Source organism: Apteryx mantelli, chromosome 2 (assembly GCF_036417845.1).
Source record: "Apteryx mantelli isolate bAptMan1 chromosome 2, bAptMan1.hap1, whole genome shotgun sequence".
In the NCBI taxonomy this organism is placed as follows: domain Eukaryota; kingdom Metazoa; phylum Chordata; class Aves; order Apterygiformes; family Apterygidae; genus Apteryx; species Apteryx mantelli.
In genome coordinates, this window is record NC_089979.1 from 73,834,517 (window position 1) to 73,853,237 (window position 18,721).

Consider the following 18,721-nt stretch of genomic DNA (forward strand, 5'->3'; position numbering starts at 1 on the left):
GGCCGCACCGCCGGGAAGGGGCGGAAGAACCCGAGCGCCTTCGGCAAGGGTAGGGGGGTGAGCGCCCATCCCCTCCCCGGACAGCCGCTTGGCCCGAGTGAGCATGCGCAAGGTCCTCTGCTTGCAGTGGCGAAAGGAGCCCCGAGGTGGCGCTGCTGCGCCTCTCTGCGCATGCGTAGAAATGGCGGTGAAGCCGCGCGGGGCGCTTTGCCCTGACGTTGTCCCCGTCACGTGATGGAGGGGGGCGATGAGGCGGTGCCAGGGCGGGGTTTTCAGGTAGTGCGGCACAAGCTGGTGGCGGGACGCGGCGCGTTTGGGGGGCTGTGGGCTCGGGGATGTTTCCCGCTGCAGCCTTGTGCCGGACTTGTGCCCCTCCGTTCGCGAGTCTGCCTCAACGGCCCGCCCCGGGGCCCCGCAACAGGCTCCCCGCCGCGGCGGTTTCCGTTGGGCGCCTCCCCCGAGGCCGTTACGCGGGCCTGCCTCGCCCCGCCGCCCGCCTCGCCTGGCGTGTTCTCCCTCCTGTTCCCCCCCCCCTTTTTAAGCCTAGATCCCAGGTGCAAGAGGAAGTTTCCAGCGCGATTGTAACACGGTGAACTTTCGAAATAAAGGTTGCCTGCTTGCTCTGCAAAAGATGAGGTGCGACCAAAATGTGAAAAGCAATGTAAGAAACAAGAAAAAGCAGCATTTAAGGCCAGGTAAAGTATTGGGAAGGATTGTGGGTACTGTCCAAGAGAGAGGTTGTTAAGCAGGATGGGATGGAAAGGTGAAGGATGAGACTGAAGGAGCAGGGTGTTGTGCAGAGGCATGCAGAGAAGATGTTGGCCAAAAAAACTGGGACAGTGATAAAGAGGTTGACAGTTCCAGATAAGTTGGATATAAATTTATGCGATTCACGTGTCATTTTAAAGTTGACCAGATACACATGAAGAACTTCTGGTTGGGTGGAAAGGAAGGGAGCTTGCTGCTACCAGCTCTTGATGAGCAGAGACCTCTGAGGACACAGCAGTTTGGGAGCAGACCCCTGCCCTGTCGGGTGTCACGTGGTTAACAGAAGACAGCATGTACCTGGCCTTCCCCCTTCCTGTCTGGACTTGTGCAAGCATCTGCCAGGCTCCAGAATCTCAAAGTAAAAATTACAGGAAATACATGAATATTAGGGATTTTTTTTCTGAATGAGATAACTGTGTTTAGAAACAAGAAGAAGGATTCTTCAAAGTTTTAGGCTGAATGGAAATGGACATACTGAAGGAGTCAGCTGATAAACATTAAATTGAGAGTCACTGCTATGATTTGTGAAGATTTATGTTATCACCACAAAGCCACTGAATTATCTCACTGGACAGCAGGTTACATGGAACTTACAAAAGATCACAATGAAAAATCCATAAACTGACCAGAAATAAATATTTTGGCATTTGGGGAATTTTTGGACAAAAGTTACAGAATGGTCAATTAGAAAATAATTGCCTGGTACATTCCTGGTGCTAGCACTGATGACCTAGGTAACTGTGTATTTTGCACATGTTTAAAAGGCTTGGACCTAAAGGTTACAATCAGATAAAACTACCCCATTCTCGGGCTGGAATTTATGTCCTTAGAAAAGGGCTGTCTGTGAAATGTTGAGAATGCTCATATGGTGCTTCTTTTCCAGACAACAACTGGCAATTAAGTGCCTGCCCAAATACCACAGGAAAGAGTTGAGTCCATTCACTAGTAGTGAGTTCAGCATCAAGGAAAAACATTATAAACACTAGTGCATTATCCCAGCAACCAGGAGCTCCAAGGATGGCTTAGCATTCAATGGATAAGCCAAGAAAGATTTTTAGTAAAACTGCAGTAGACTTATAATCCTCTGATAGCCTTCTTTTTGAAGTATCATTAAAACTTTGTTTTTTTCCCAAAAGTGTTTCCTAAGCTTCAGGAAAATATATTCCATGGAATCAGTCCATATCATCTAATGCAACTAACTGGCAGGAAATCCAGACCCAAAATAGTGATATCGGTAGCATTTTGCTTACTGAAGAGACAGGTTAAAACCCAGCTGGGATTATTCTGTCTACTCTGAGGCTAAACTACTGTAAGGAGAATGGGCTAAACAAAAAATGATTAATAGGTCGTTGCCGTGAGAAATAGCAGACGTTTCAAAAAGAGGTAAAAACAACTGACGGTACTGAGAAGGTACAGAGTCATGTTATTTCTCCCCCTACCCCCACTCCCTCTGGGGCCAGCCAGAAGAGTTTTGGGTAGTGAGTGACTGAGAAGAACTGAAAGCAGAGAGGAGCCTGAAACATGTCTGGAGTAGGTCCCGTTGCCCCTGAATGGCCAGTGATTACAGGAATGCTGAAAGGAAATGTGAGATATGCACTTAGCCTGGTGAAAGAGAAACTTTACCAAATAGAGTTGGGTATCTGGAGAACGACACTAGCAGTAAACCTCTAGAGCTGGCGCACGCTGATTTCTTGCCTGTAGAAGTAGGCATCAGGAATGAAGTTTGTTGTGAAATGCATCATAAGTATGTAGTTCAACCATGAAAGAAAAGGAGAGATGTTGAAATGAGACATCCTACCTATGACTGTAAACTGTAAGAACCCAGATCAAAGTAAGTGCAGGCTTGACATAAGGCATGATGTCTGAAATGACTGTGCAAAAACTGAGTTCTGCAAAACTTGGGTATTATTGGGAATGATAGCCAAGATATTTTGGGAAGATAGCCAACAGATGGAAGGAAAAATATTCCTCCCATCTCTATTGTCCACCTCTTAGTGGAAAAATATATCAATGCAAGATTATGTAAAACCAATGGCATTTGCTGAAGGGAAACTAAAGGGAGTCTTTATGAGATTGTCTATGATTTTGGCTTTGGGAAAAGTCTTGAAAACAAATTCTTGCTAACGTCTGGAATAGGCCTCTGAAAGACATTCAGCCATTTGCAGGTGCAGTAAGCCAGCCATGCAAAGGAGTTTGAAAAGCGAAATGCAACCTATTTTGTCCTAATATAGACTGTGGCTGTTCTCTTCTTGTGAAATTCTGATTTCTCCTGATGTAAGCTAAATGGGAAAAGGATTTTTGCTCTTTGATTCATATCAGCATGTCCAGAAAAACTACTGCCAAGAATGACATGCTGGTTCCATAACTTTTTCTGTCCTTTTGAGGAAGGGTTTTTGGCAACGCCTATATCAACACCTGACAACATCTGTTAGGCAGCGTGCATGTAGCAGAATGGGTTTTGGTCTCCTCTGAACCTTTGTCATTACAGCAGAATAGGAAGGGGCTTATGTTAGAGGGGTCCCATTAGATCTTTCATCATAACTAGCTCAAAGAGCAAGCTATGCTTGACAGAATCATCAGGCCTGAAAAAATTATTAGTTTTTCATGGACTTGGATATTACAACTGGTGTGTAGGTATAGATATATCTTGCAGTATTGGAAAACAGTTTTTAAGGTCCTGTAAGAAGGAGAAAGAAATAATGGACTTGATATAAGAGCCAGAGTGTATGTTCCAGGATAGCAAATTCTTGACTGTGTAGGTAGGGGGATATTAGCCCTTTGGTCAAAAGATCAGTGGAAAAGAGTTTACCATGACCATCTTTCAAGCAAAGAATAGCCAAAAGCTTTTTCAAAACCTCACTGGGCAGAAGCTCCACACGGTCAGAAAGTCTTTACGACCATCTGGAAATGAAACAGAAGCCAAATAATCAAGTCTTCATTTGCATGTGTGTAACTTCTTATTCTAGTGCAACTGGTTTGACTTTCATTTAAGTTTTGGTACAGAACTAAAAAATTCTAGGGCCCATCTGATGGTGTGACTAATGGAATCTGTGGTTTCTGTGAAAGGACTTCATCTGGTAGTGTTTATTTAATTTTAAGAGGATTCCAAAGGCATTTAGAGTTGATTAGTCACGTATACCAAAGCTCAGTTGTGCAAGATGCCCTGTGATGTGCCTGCCTCTGAGGTACAGATCACTATGTCACATCACATTTGGGATCTTTATTTAACATTTAAATAAAAAGCAAAGGTAATATCATTTTTTTATGACTATTGTTGAGCATCATGCTTACCAACACAAGACTCTTGAATGTTTTCAAAGGCTTGTTTTTACACCAAGGTGCCTCAAGATAAATCCCTGTTTGCACCTTCATAGCAAAGATAGTTATCTACAGTGTAGGTGGTAAAACTGCACTAGGTGCTAAGAGTTAAGAGTTCCTAAGTGCTGAGCATATGGAGAATGAAGAAGGTAAGCACAGTTTGCTGACTGCACTTATAGCCCTAATTTCTCTCCTTGCCCAGACTGGGGGGATGCTGAAGATCAGACCTCCAAGTCTGCAATACCCTGGAAAATCAATTAATTTAATCAGGCATCCAAATCTTTATTTGGATGTGTCTTCTGTACTCCTCTGTGAAAAACAAAAACTATCAAAATTTTATAAAGTAACATATTGATTGCAAGTAAATTCCTGTTTCCTTAAGTAATGGAGGAAAATAGTGGCAAATGAAAACTAAGAAAACATTTCCAAGCTTACTTAGGGTTTTCTGGGCAATTATTGTCTTTATTTAAGCTATTATAAAATCTTAAACCCTCCAGGCTTTTTTCTCCCAATCTCATTTTTCAAAGCTTTTCTTTATATCCTTTTCTTTTTAATAGCTGGCTGTGTCTGAACAACATGGAGTATCATGACTTTACAACAACAGTGTAAAACTTGCCACATAACTACAAGATCTGAATCAGGAAAACAGTCTCTAGATTCAGAGCAGGAGGAATGGTCTTCCAGACTTAGCATCTGTAATGAAAAGATAGGGCAAGAAGAGGTAGAAGGTAACTGGAGCTCTCAGAGTTCGGTGTCCTCCACAGAGTATAGTCACTGAACATAGAGGTGACATGCTAAAGTCCAGCTGTTATAGCATTTGCTTATTAACTGTTTAAGAAAAATGCTTAAAACCAGCCCTGCAAGTCAGAGCTCAAAAAGAAGTATATACATATCTGAGATTTCAAACTTCTACGCATATCTGTGTCAGAAAAGCAAGTGTATGACAGGTATCTGTAACAACATTCTTTTTGAAGAAAAGTTTCAGATTCTTTGTCATTCTCTAATTCACTTATAAGAACAACAGAGGAGAATATCAGCTATTCTAGCACATGCAGTGTACTGCAAGTCTACAAACTGAACAGAAATTGAACAGGAAGGGGAGGCAAAAAACAAAATGAAAAAGAGAAAGAAGAGGTAAAACCTCCGTGAGGCTTTTTCAATCTTTGTAGGTCCCAAAGTACAGATATTTAATTGTTTTTTGTCTTTATTTGTATTTTTTTTTCTGATAAGTAGAAGTTTTTACATATTTGGAATAAGACTTCAGTGTTAGTGTTCATTTCTACCTGTAACTATGCTTTTGCACTGACAAGGAAAGAGGATGTTTGGAATACGTTGGAGAATGAGGAAGAAAATGGCAGATGGAAGCGAGTGTAATTCAGGCCTCTAGGATGCTTGTCTTCTGGCATTATATCAAACACAGCTACCATATGGAACCCTTTATATCTCTGTCTTCACTACCGGTAGCAACTTTGGATGAATGTCTCTCACCTGTCAGCATTTGTTAGCCTGATCAGTTTTCACGCCCCATTGCGACTGGCAAGGGATCCTCATGTGTCATTCACCCATCAGAATTAGCTGCCAGCTATCCCAGACCTGCTGATGGGTGGAAGATACCAGATGAGAAATGACAGCTTACTGCTTCAGCAATGAGTAAAGATGAGAGCCAGGGAAAGTGAAGGCTGAGGGTAGGTGAGGGGAACAAGGGTGTGAACACAGGGGCAAAATCAATTGAAGCCATACTTCCCTGATTTCCAGTCCCTGCTTTCCTCCACCCCCATATTTTGTTCTGGTTCTGCACCACTGCAGTCAAAGGGAATTTTGCAGCTTCAGTGAGGGTAGGATCGAGCCTTTGTCCAGCTCTTGCTTTCCATCTATTTCATTTTTATTTCTTCCTTTTCAGCATTTCCATGGATTTGTCCGTCAATCCACAGTTCAACAAGGATGGGAAAGAAAATATCACGCTACTTACTAAATTTTGGTGGGATCCTCCAGCTGCTCCTCATCTTCCCAAGGCACATCAGAGATAATGTGAATTAGCATTAAGTCATGTCCATGTCTTTTCAGTGTAAGAAAAACATATATTCTGAGCAGGAGGATCAATTGTAATACTTCATGACATAAAAACTGGGGAGTGATACTGGGCATCCAGAGTTAATCCCTGAAGTCCTGCTGGTAGGGCACAGTGTTCCATTGACCTTGTTTCTTCCACTGAAGGTGGGGAGAAGTGTCATGATGCCTGCCAAGAATATCCGTCTTGTCAGCAACCTCCGCAGCAAATATCTTGCTGTGCCTGACTGGTGCACGCTGTCACCAGCACGTCTAACTTCATTTTGCGTCGCAGGAGCCAGAGAAAAGGAGGAGGTGGCAGCAGTGAGAGGTTGGAAAGCAAAGCAATGTTTTCTTTCTTTCAGTATTGAAAGTGTCAAAAGAAAAACAAAGTGTTTGATTTTGCAGCACCCAAAATTTACAAGATGCTTACATGGAAGCTTTTTAAGAGCAAATTTAACCCAAGCCACAGATTTTCTAAGATTGACCAAAATTAAAGTTTTCTTTGTGTTTCCTAATTTTTGCTGAGCATTTCTTTAAATTAAAATCTACAAGAAAATCAAAACTTGTTTTCAACCCAGAACCCCTTACAGCATTGTCCAGGCTGGGAGAAAGAGGTAAAATGAACAAATACCATGTAATGACACCAACAGATATTTTTAAGGCTAATAATCCAATGTATTATTTTTAAATTAGGAAGAAGCATAGGAAGAAATCCTAGCACAAAATAACTGATAAATCTTCTACTGATGTTGATGAAGACAGGATGGATAGTTATTTATTTTTTAGGATAATATTTAGCATATAGGAGGCAGACCTGGCTATTATAAAGGGGAGAAATATTTCATATTGGAGAGGTAAGATAAAATATGACTTTACATGCATAAATTAATGTTCTGGTTTGCACACAAACTTGTCTTTTTCACTGAATAAAAATGTGAACCTTTAGACAGGACCTAGGGAGGCAAATGCCCTGCTCATAATTGTACACTTGGAACCAAATTTCTGTCTTGTATACATCAGCGGGCTTTGGGGATAACCCCACTGAAGAAGTACTTTGAATTTACAACAGACTACATGAGAGCAGGATTTTACCCAGTGCTCTCAGCTAGGTTTTCAGACAGCTTTTCCACTTCCTTTTTGCTCCAAATTCAAGATGGATGTTAGTCTGGATGTTTGCCACCTCTGCCTTACCAGAGATCCATTTTGACTGTGTCTCTAAAACTGTGCTGGAGGCAAGAAAACATCATCTATGTCCAACATATTTATGGTGACACTCTGGGCCTAGAAAGTGGCTGTGGTGACAGATGCTGTTCTAACAGTGCAAAATAAAATAATTTTAATTGTCAGTGCTAGGAATAAATGCAGAATACATGCACCAAAACTTTACCCTGTCTGAGCACTGCTGCTCAAAACTACATATGGTGACTGATGGCTGTGTATTTAGATTCCTGTGTAGTATATTGCTTTTAACAGGCACTACTGTTTAAAGCTACCCCAGCTCTGAACAGAGTTGGCCTATAGACTTTTTCAGTGGTGAATAGGCTAAACCTGTTCTTACAGCCTAATTTACATATATTTTGAATGATCTGTTTTGCTTTACCTAGGTGAGGTCTTAACCTGTTCCCCACCTCTGCCTCCATACCCGATCTGGATAAGCGAGAGTAGATTGCACTCTGGAATTGAAGGTGAACAATTACACTGAATGTCTCCAAGGCAGATTGAGTCATGTCTCCATCAAGCTGAAATGTTCCTTGCTGTGAGGGAAAATAATATCAAATGTAATTCACCTTATCAGATCAGACATTTTGTCTCTGCCTCTGATACAATATTGCAATAGAGTCTTTTAGAAACTTCAGTGCTATATGCAGCACAGTGGATATGGCTAACCTATTTGAAAGTAGCTGCTTAACTTTAGCTACATTTAACTACATTAACATTCTGTGGAAGATAATCCCTTTGCTCAACTCACTTAAGAACAGAGGGCAGGGAGCTGTATTCCCTGTCTTCTATCACTTAATAGGAAGAAATAGTTTCAAGTTATTGGGGGAAATTTAATGGGCATTGCCACCTAGAGATGAAAAGTCATATTAAGAGAAATAAATAGGAAGCAAAGAAGGAAACAAAAGTAGAAAAATTTATCTTTATAAAATAAAATTATAATACATTTACTGATTCATTAGCTTTAAACTGCTCTCAGTGAAGATACACAGATATTTTATCTCAGATGTATTTTCCTGCACTGTGGCAGTCTGACTGGAATTTTTACTGACTCCAAAGTGAACTCTTCTGTCATTTCAAGAGGGATTTGTTTTATGGCAGGGAATTTAACACCCCTGTAATCTTAACCTCAGAACCAGGTAGCTGTTCTGTCCTACTGTAACAGTTATTTGTGAACTATATAGCTCACATTCCTTAGCTGCCAGGGAACAAGTGCAGGGTTGTGCACCTGGGGAGGAATAACCCCATGCACCAGTACAGGTTGGGGGTTGACCTGCTGGAAAGCAGCTCTGCCGAGAAGGACCTGGGAGTGCTGGTGGACACCAAGTTAAGCATGAGGCAGCAATGTGCCCTTGTGGCCAAGAAGGCCAATGGTATCCTGGGCTGCATCAGGAAGAGTGCTGCCAGCAGGTCGAGGGAGGTGATTCTCCCCCTCTACTCAGCCCTGCTGAGGCCACATCTGGAGTACTGCGTCCAGTTCTGGGCTCCCCAGTACAAGAGGGATGTGGCACTACTGGAGCAAGTCCAGCAAAGGGCTACGAAGATGCTTAGGGGACTGGAGCATCTCTCTTATGAGGAAAGGCTGAGAGAGCTGGACCTCTTTAGCCTGGAGAAGAGAAGACTGAGAGGGGATCTTATCAATGTGTACAAATATCTGAAGGGAGGGTGCCAAGAGGATGGAGCCAGACTCTTTTCAGTGGTGCCCAGCGACAGGACACAAGGCAACAGGCACAAACTGAAACACAGACAGTTCCATCTGAACATGAGGAAAACCTTTTTCACTGTGAGGGTGACAGAGCACTGGAACAGGTTGCCCAGAGAGGTTGTGGAGTCTCCTTCTCTGGAGATATTCAAAACCTGCCTGGACGCGATCCTGGTCAACGTGCTCTAGGTGAACCTGCTTGAGCAGGGGAGTTGGACTAGATGATCTCCAAAGGTCCTTTCCAACCTCAACCATTCTGTGATTCTGTGATTCTGTGAATTGAGACTAAGGACACTTGTGATCAGGAAGCCAGTTTACAAACACTGTCCAGAGCATTACAATAAATATTATACATTTGCTAAGTGCAAATCTACATCTTATCACAGAGCTGATCAAGATAGGTAGAAATATTGAGTCTGCAGTCTCAAAGTCTCCTCAGTTAGTGCACGCAGTCTATCTAACTTTCAGCAACACTCAGGTTCTGTTTCCAAAGACATGATTTCTGCTCAATGGGGATGGATAGGAAAGCTGTAAACACGAACAGTTTGATATGTGGCAACAGTCTCTTAAAATAAAGTGCAGAAGCTTTTTTAACCCTTAGCCTCAGTCACAGTCTCCCTGTTGGTTTCCCTTCTGCTTTCAGAGAGAAGATAAACTGTGCTGGCCGCCCCCTGTGACACTTGGAAGCCAGACTCTGCCACTCTTGGCTGCCCATGGGAGGAGGGTGGGTAGGGAGCAGAGGCTCCACCAAACTTGCTTACTAAGTAAGCTGAGCTAGTAAGCATGCTGGCCAGGCCAAAATTTGACCTTATGCAATTCTTGGTGATGACTGCAATATGTGCTCTAGCCAAATGTGTGTATCATCCCAAAGTGTGGAGGCGAAAAGACGCTACTGCTCTTTCTTCTTGAAAGAGACTGGAAAGGAGAACAGCAAACATTTGGAGGTCTGCATCTAAGGAAGCTGAGGGAGTCAAAGCCTTGAGAGAGGAGGTGGAATTGCCTTTGTTAAAACATGAGGAAGTTAGTTCAGCACAGATCTTGGATCCGCTCTAATGTCTACTGAAGTCAACAGGAAGATTCCCATTAAGTTTGACAGGTTTCATCACTTCCTGTATAAGGTGAAAACAAGAGCTGAAGGTGCTAATTAAAGTGCATAACAAGACTCAAGACCTTTTATTTAAAAAACAAAACACCCAATCACGCCACCACACACACAGTTCTCTCTAGCCTGAAGAAAATATTTCAAATACAATCATCTAATAATCAACAGAAAAGTAATCAGCAACAGATCACACTCTCCTTTTTAGCTGGAAGATTGTCATACTGCGACCACTGGGAGAACTTTATTGTCATTTCACTTCAAATCTCATCCTCTTTAATTCATAGCTAATGGAATGGCAGAAAAGTTTGCTCTTTACAGGAGAAAAAAGTAGAGAAAAAGACTGTCTATGCACGCTTCCAAGCTCCTAGTACTGAGTCTACACCAGCATTTGACAGCGAAACTCAGAGGAGTCATCTTCAAAATCCAGCACAGGAAGGCCTATGGATCATTGGGACCAGTCTGCTGCTATTGCAGACAACTATAAAAATGCCAGTGACTTGCTACCTAATTTAGATTTTCCCTACATAATCACTACTACAAATGGAGCTGCACAGGGTGATCTAGGGTAGAAAGGTTCCTAAAACTGTTAGTCTGCACATGGTTTCAATTCTACAGCCCCGCACTTCTTTTTCTCTTTTAATAAAACTTGCACGTCTTTCTCCAAAACACATTCCCTGAATGGTTTAAGCGCTTTCCCACCATTCATATTGTGATCTGAGATTTCCTCCCTTTAATCTGACAGTAAAGATGAAAGGGTATTTTAGAAAAGAAACACAGCAAAACCAAAACATGGACTGAAGCTCTGAGTGGATTAATGCTGCTTCTGAAATCAAAGCGGTGTGAACACACACACACACACACACACACACACACACACACACACACACAGTTTGACTAAACAGCGGCTAATGAGAAATGCAGTTCTGAAAAACACTTTAAGGGACTAAACACAAACTAGGAAGAATGGCTGAGGTCTCTGCAATAGTCAAAAATAAAAATAACAGAATGAGTTTAAGACATAAAAAATTTACGCTTATTATCAAGAAAAAGACTTGAGATTGAAATTCAACACAAGCGAAAGGGTGAAAGTCCATTGCTAGATATAAATGTTTGAAAATAATTTGGTCAAATGTCTCTTATTTCTCTGGTGAAAGAGATACAAGAAAGGGAATTTTTTTTCTGCCTTCAAGGTAATTTTTTCTAAATGGGTATTTGGGGTTTTTATCTCAGTAATACCGACATAACAAAAACATGAGAAAACCATATCAGTTGCATTTTAATGATAATACCGTCCGTAAACAGCTTTATGAACATCACAATATAACTGATCTTACATAGGATCCCAAGGTCTAATCCTGGGCTTGGGGCGACCTCAATTTTGCTTTACTGTAACAGGAAAAAAGCAGTTCAGTTATCACCTGTTCTTTAAAGGTCTGCATTGCTCCATTTGAACTGAAATTAAGAAAAGTTAACTACCCCACAACCTTAGAAATCCTTTCACATAGTCTTCTTGGGGACTAGAACCTACAGTGTCCTCTTTACCACTATGAAAACTTAATTCCATAACTATCTTAAATTGTTGACTAAGACCAATTACCTCCTCTTCAGGATTTGCAAGAGCAGTTCACATTTATGTCCTCCACTGATGACAGCTTAGAGTGAGTCTCGTCCCAGATTGCTGGTTACTGAGCAACTGCAGATCCCCAAAGGGAGGTGTTGTACTGATCCACATCAGTCAGATGGACCGTTAGGAAGCATACAAGTATTTAGTATGCTACAAAAATAAGAAAAACTAAAGCATTACATGAAATTTGTTTGGCAAAAGATTTCTGGTGTTGAAAGAAAGTCATAATTAGTTATAATATTTTATAAACATGCTCAGGACTTTTGGCATGTAAAAAAGCAAACCAACATTCCCAGAAGTTGTCATAATGAAGTCTGCTGCAAAGACTTCTCCAGGGCAAATCTCAGTGCTAGCCTGAATCTCCCTGACTTCAAGCCCAGTCCTGCAGGGTTTATTTATGTGGTCAATTCCATTTGCAGTACTCACGACTGCATGGATAAACTATTTATGAAAGACCAAGCCTCAACTCAAACAAGTCACTGTAAGGAATAATAAGAATAGAAAAAGAATATACATATTTGAAATATTTCAGGCTCCATAATATCATACTGTAAAGTTAAATTGATGTAGAAGTTGAATTGGAAATTGAAAATTGATGTAGACTCATAGAAGGGCCCTACTTCCTACCTAATTAAGCACTATGACACAGTCATATTCCTTTCATATGAAGACTATTTTAAACCTTTAATATTTAATCTGTCAAATATTTTTTGGTAGCTGTCTTGTAGAACTATCTCTGATGAGATCATGTTTCTTCTCAGGTTACCTTCTTGGACTGTGTTAGTAAAGGACACACCTTTATTTCTTACTTTTAATAGAAGTCACTATTTATTAAATACTGGTTAATACTGGTTACTTTCCATAGTATTTCCATGTTATTCAGGAAATCATGCTGGATGAACATAATAGTTTAATGTGGTTTTTCATCTTTTGACTGTTTATATTTGGAACAAATGACAGTAAATGGATTACCTTCTGAGATTTTGTAGGTGTGACAGTTCTTTCAAGATCATCTTCTCTGTACTATAAGTTTTTAAGGCAAGTTTTGATGGATTTTTTTTTTAAACATTTTTACAGTTTCCTCAAAATAAACTGTTTCATTTTCCAAGCTGTAATTTTATTTCCCTAACCCAATATCCTGTTTAAAATTGCTTACCTTTTATTATAAAGCATATAGCTTTGTAATTATAGGTACTTAAAATGCTTTACAGAATCTTCTGACTAGCCATGTTTTCGTGATTTAAAAAACAATATATTCAATGAAAACAAGCTTCATTCTCACCTCAACACACTGTCCCATATAGTACTCACCTAAGAGCAAAAATTACCTACAATAATAGGGGCCTTTTGAAAAATATTATACATGCATTTATTCATTTATAGGGAGTACACTTCTGTGAAATGCTTAGTTTGCTCCAAATGTTTAGTCCCCATGCATTTGTCCTACAAATATAGAGTTGAAAGTGATTGATAGTTCTCCTAAGTATCACCATCCAAAAAGTGCCTAACTGTGACTGTGAAATCTGTTTAAAAATAGGTTATTCCCCTGCCGGAATTCAATACTAATCAAGAGGCAAGTGCCCTTCCCTTATCTTCTTGCCCATTTTCCAGACCGAAATGCTTCATGTCTTAAGAATGCATGCCCTTTACTAGGTCTGTGGGTGTGCTCTGTGCTCTCGTTTTGTGGGAGTTCCCCTTCTATTTAAGCCACAGACACCCTTTTTTTTTTTCCCTCCTTTTCAGAGTCAATCTCTTCTCTTCCTTTTCATCCTCAAAATGAAATAAGCAACTTGATCACTGCAATGGGGCAGTACATCTCCTCAGAGAGTGTTTGCAAACTCTGTAACTACACAGCTTTGTGGTGTACACTGGAAGCAATTATCTAAAAATACACTGTGAAATTCATGACAGATTTTCATGATTTATAGGGAACACCAAAGGAATTAATAATAACAAGATCATCAGTAAAATGTCAAAACTCCTTACAAAATCAAGAAGACAAATCCCAGACTAAAGGATAATTAAACACAGACTCTCCTTCGTTAAGGCTCTAACCTTGTAATGGGAAGTCTGAAATCTAGTCTCCAATCTGCCAAAAGCTCCCCTTGATTTGCAGCTCTCGTGTGCAACTGCAGAGCCAGAACGTTTATACTGTTTGCCTCACAGAGATATTGGAAGGCCAAGTTCAAAAAAAACTGTAAATCTCTTGGAAAGCAGTGGACCAAAGAAGCATCATCTGCTTACCGGAAACTTCTTCTATATTAGCTCTGAAGCTATGCAGGAAAATCACACAGAGGTTATACTAAGGAAGCACTCTAGAGAATATCTGTATATTTATGTAGCACAGTATCAAACTTAAACATATTACTAGCACATTTAGTTGAGCTATTGAAGTTTAAAATGTAATATGGAGTGGAGGCATGGTCAATGCCCACTTTGATGGAGAAACATAGAACTGTTACATATTCCCTCTGACTGACGTCAAGCCCAAATCAGTATACAGCAGAGGGGGAAAAAAAGATGGGTTGTTCTTTGGATTAACATATTTCAGGTTTAAAGATTTACGCTTGTGTAATTGTCTGTTTGGGATCTTCATATGCAATTAAGGGTAATAATTCCCTACTGCAATCATTAGCATAATGGGTTTGTTGAAGAAGTCAGGCAAAATCTAAGTGTCCTCAGCTCATCTCCAATGAGATGGAGGTGGTTGGGGCACCACAAAGCAGGCAGATCGATGCTGTATTTCAGGTCTGCTGGACCTGCTCCTCTTTATAGCCAGTGGCTATTTATGTGACATGCAATTTTTGAATTCTTCTTGAAATGTTGAACTCTGTACATATCTATACAATGTCAATCTCTGTTTTGTTTTCAGAGCCTCATTTGTGCCTTTGTGATGGTTCTGCAGGTTTCGCATAAAGTTAAAACATGTAGGCAGGGTCAGGAAAAAGCCTCTCACATTGCTGGGAGCTATGCATTCAACCTGGAAGATCCTCTGTTCAGATGGAAGCACTTTTGGGCACAATTGGTCAAACCAAGAGAACCCCTCAGGTCAAGTGAGCTGGCAACTGAAACAACAGTCGTTGGGGCTGGAGATGGACAGGGCTCACCAAGACACTGCACAATAAAAAAAGAACAAGTTCACAGAATCACAGAATCACAGAATGGTTGAGGTTGGAAGGGACCTCTGGAGATCATCTAGTCCAACCCCCCTGCTCAAGCAGGGTCACCTAGAGCACGTTGACCAGGATCGCGTCCAGGCAGGTTTTGAATATCTCCAGAGAAGGAGACTCCACAACCTCTCTGGGCAACCTGTTCCAGTGCTCTGTCACCCTCACAGTGAAAAAGGTTTTCCTCATGTTCAGATGGAACTGTCTGTGTTTCAGTTTGTGCCCGTTGCCTCACATCCTGTCACTGGGCACCACTGAAAAGAGTCTGGCTCCATCCTCTTGACACCCTCCCTTAAGATACTTGTACACATTGATAAGATCCCCCCTCAGCCTTCTCTTCTCCAAGCTAAACAGGCCCAGCTCTCTCAGTCTTTCCTCATAAGAGAGATGCTCCAGTCCCCTAATCATCTTTGTAGCCCTTCACTGGACTTGCTCCAGTAGTGCCACATCCCTCTTGTACTGGGGGGCCCAGAACTGGATGCAGTACTCCAGATGTGGCCTCAGCAGGGCTGAGTAGAGGGGGAGAATCACCTCCCTCGACCTGCTGGCAACACTCTTCCTGATGAACCCCAGGATACCATTGGCCTTCTTGGCCACAAGGGCACATTGCTGCCTCATGCTTAACTTGGTGTCCACCAGCACTCCCAGGTCCTTCTCAGCAGAGCTGCTTTCCAGCAGGTCAACCCCCAACCTGTACTGGTGCATGGGGTTATTCCTCCCCAGGTGCACAACCCTGCACTTCCCTTTGTTGAACTTCATGAGGTTCCTCTCCGCCCACCTCTCCAGCCTGTCCAGGTCTCTCTGAATGGCAGCACAGCCCTCTGGTGTATCGGCCACTCCTCCCAGTTTTGTATCGTCAGCAAACTTGCTGAGGGTGCACTCTGTGCCTTCATCTTCATTGATGAAGAAGTTGAACAAGACTGGACCCAGTCCTGACCCCTGGGGGACACCGCTAGCTACAGGCCTCCAACTAGACTGCGCCGCTGATCACAACTCTGAGCTCTGCCATTCAGCCAGTTCTATCACTAGCTACTGCTTCTAGGATATTTCAGAATTCCTGGTTGTTCTCTCTAAGCCTATCCAAATAGCAACATAAAACATTCAAAAAACAGACTTTAACAGGGGAGAACACAATTGCCATGCAGTATTACCTGTACTTTTCAGATCTCAGAGTGTTAAATGAGAATTATTATTACATGTGCAAGTCTCAGTTTTTGTTCTCCAGACATTTTGTACAAACTAGAACCCGTCTCTTACTAGCCATTTTACCCCTGGACTTTTCTGGAGTAGGGCAGTGGGTTTCATATGAAGGTCTCTGGTCTACTTATAGGGGAACTGAAAGTAACGAGGGAAGAAAAGCCTATTATCAGTAAACTTATACTGTCCTATGTGAAGGCTAGGCTTCTGGCTTTTGTCGCTTCCTGAATGATCTGTCACTTCTTCTGAGTTGCCTGAATGAAATGTGAGTTTTAGAACTCCTTTTGGAAAATCTATATCTTTCTGCTTCCGTTGTATTATGCTTCTGTGTAGGCAAGCTGTGATCTAAAGGTGAACTGCAGGCCATATGGCTGGGCCTCTAAGGAGAGGCATGCATGAACTACTGACATGTTTTTAGGGAGCCCATAGTAAGTAAAATCTCCCTAGTCAGGGAGAGCATGGCATTGCACATCTCTGCAGAACCTGCAGACAAGCATCTTCCTGAATACCAGGAGGTAGCACCCAGAATCTGATCAGAATCAGGATGTCAAAAAAGTACACGGACCCCAAAATCCAAGGCCTGAGTGTCCAGCCAGGATACTGGACCCAAACAGCAGCACAGGGTGTGCTCTTCCCTTCCTTTTTCAGCAACTAAAGATCATAAACCAAACTTCAGGAAGCAGACGTCAGGATGGACCTATATGCTTCATAGCCATCCTGAAGCCACAAACTCATTATCAGAGATGGGCAAAGACACAACAGGCTACGGACATAAGTTTTTGTTCTCTTCCAAAGCAGTGCCTCTTGATGGTACTGAAAATAAAGTTGCAAAGCTTTTAGGAATTCAAGAGCAAAGCTAGCATTTTCATTTTAACTGACATGTGGTCTTTGGAGAATTCAAGTATAAGTGGGCCTTGCCAGTGACAGTGACAGAGGGACACCTGCCCCATAGATCTCATCAATACCGAGTAGCAAGAGTCCAGAGTGAAGTTTCCACTTCCAGGGTCCTGGTCCAAACTCACTGCTCTGTGGAAGCTAGTCAGACTGTGCTTAAGCAATGATGTGCTTTTTTCTTCCTGTCAGCCATCTAATTCCAGCCTTCCCCCAGTTCTAGGGGAGCTGGACAGCACTTTGATATAGGTAGCCACAGAGGGATCAGACAAAGGATACCAGGACTGGGAGCAGCTCTTAAAAAAGGGGATTGAGGCCGCACAGATCCAGCAGGCTTAGAAGCATGCAAATTCAAAAGCAAAGCCCAGGTGCAGTATCAGCTACTGACCATCCACTAGAAAAACTCCATTACATTTGAAATACGATGCACAATGCCTCTAAGAGAACACTACCTTCTGTGCCTCTTTTTATCACTGCTCTAAATCCATTTATTTAAACAACGTATTTGTTTGATATATAGAATAAGCAATGTTAGAGAGAACCTCATTCAAAAACGTATGGGGTTTTAATGTTGTGGATATCTTTGAGAAAATACTATTTTTTCTTCCATAATTCTTCACCTGACATCATTCTGTCTTCTTCAGTGCACTTGAAATAATCTTTCCCAGATGAAACATGGGTGGTGGTGCTGTCTGTATAGCTGCCCAAAAGGGGCACATGTCCATTTCCTAGAGAAACTGCCTAGCTGAGTCCGAAATGTAGCAGCAGCACACCTGCACAGAAGGTACGTCTTCATATCTTTCTCTTCAACTTTTTTTTTCTCCTCTGTCACATGGGGGAAAGTTGCTTTACATCTCTCTCACCCCTTGCAAGATGGAAAGACTTCCTGTATTCAAGACCATCATTTAGATGGACCCTGCTCTGTAAAACTCTTAGTAGTTTAGGGGCTGGACTTTACAGGAGGTCTCCTCTTCATTTGAAATCAGTATATCTTTAAAAACGCTATGGTGGTGTTATGGCACACCTCATGAAAATATAAATATTAAACTGATGTGCACAGCAACAATTGCTGGCTAGAGGGAACTGGCAGCCAGTGGCCAAAATAAAGTAAATTATACCTTTTTCTGTTTCTTTTCTTCAAAAAATAATTTTAGATAAGGATAACAAAAATTAGTTACCTTATAGGACACAATTTAGATTTATATTTCTGAAACTCCTCTGATCTCTTTATTGCTAGACACTGTAAAATTACCCTGGTATATTTTCATGCAGCGATAGCAATCTGAGATCAGACTTTAAAAATAAATCAAATAGGAATTTCTGTGTGTGTACAACAGACATATCAACCTATAGTGGAAGCTGAAGAGTTGACATTAGGGGAACACTGTCCATGATATTTGTTTGTTTTTAATGCACATTGATAAAGTATGTGGTACAGAGGATTACTCAAAGTTTAGTTTAGGCTCTTTGCTTTTTTAAAATAAATGCGATGGTAATTATAACTGAAGTAAGCAGAGACAGTCCCACATTACACAGTCTAGATGAAAACCTTAGCTCTCTTTTCTGAGGGTAAGGACCTATCTAGCTAACCCTGTTTCAAACATGTCCAGCAATACCCCCAAAACATCACTGACCTAATTATATCTATTCAAGTATGGGTTCCTCACCCTTTGCCATCCCTCTCT

At 41.5% G+C, this 18,721-nt stretch overlaps 1 long non-coding RNA gene across 1 annotated transcript; it reads left to right on the forward strand.

Moving 5' to 3' along the window:
- Positions 1-325: 325 nt before the first annotated feature.
- LOC106482456 (uncharacterized) lies at positions 326-6,650 on the forward strand. The gene is made up of 2 exons (XR_001292160.2): positions 326-695; positions 5,987-6,650. It is a non-coding gene; the product is annotated as an uncharacterized lncRNA (long non-coding RNA).
- The last annotated feature ends 12,071 nt before the right edge of the window (positions 6,651-18,721 follow it).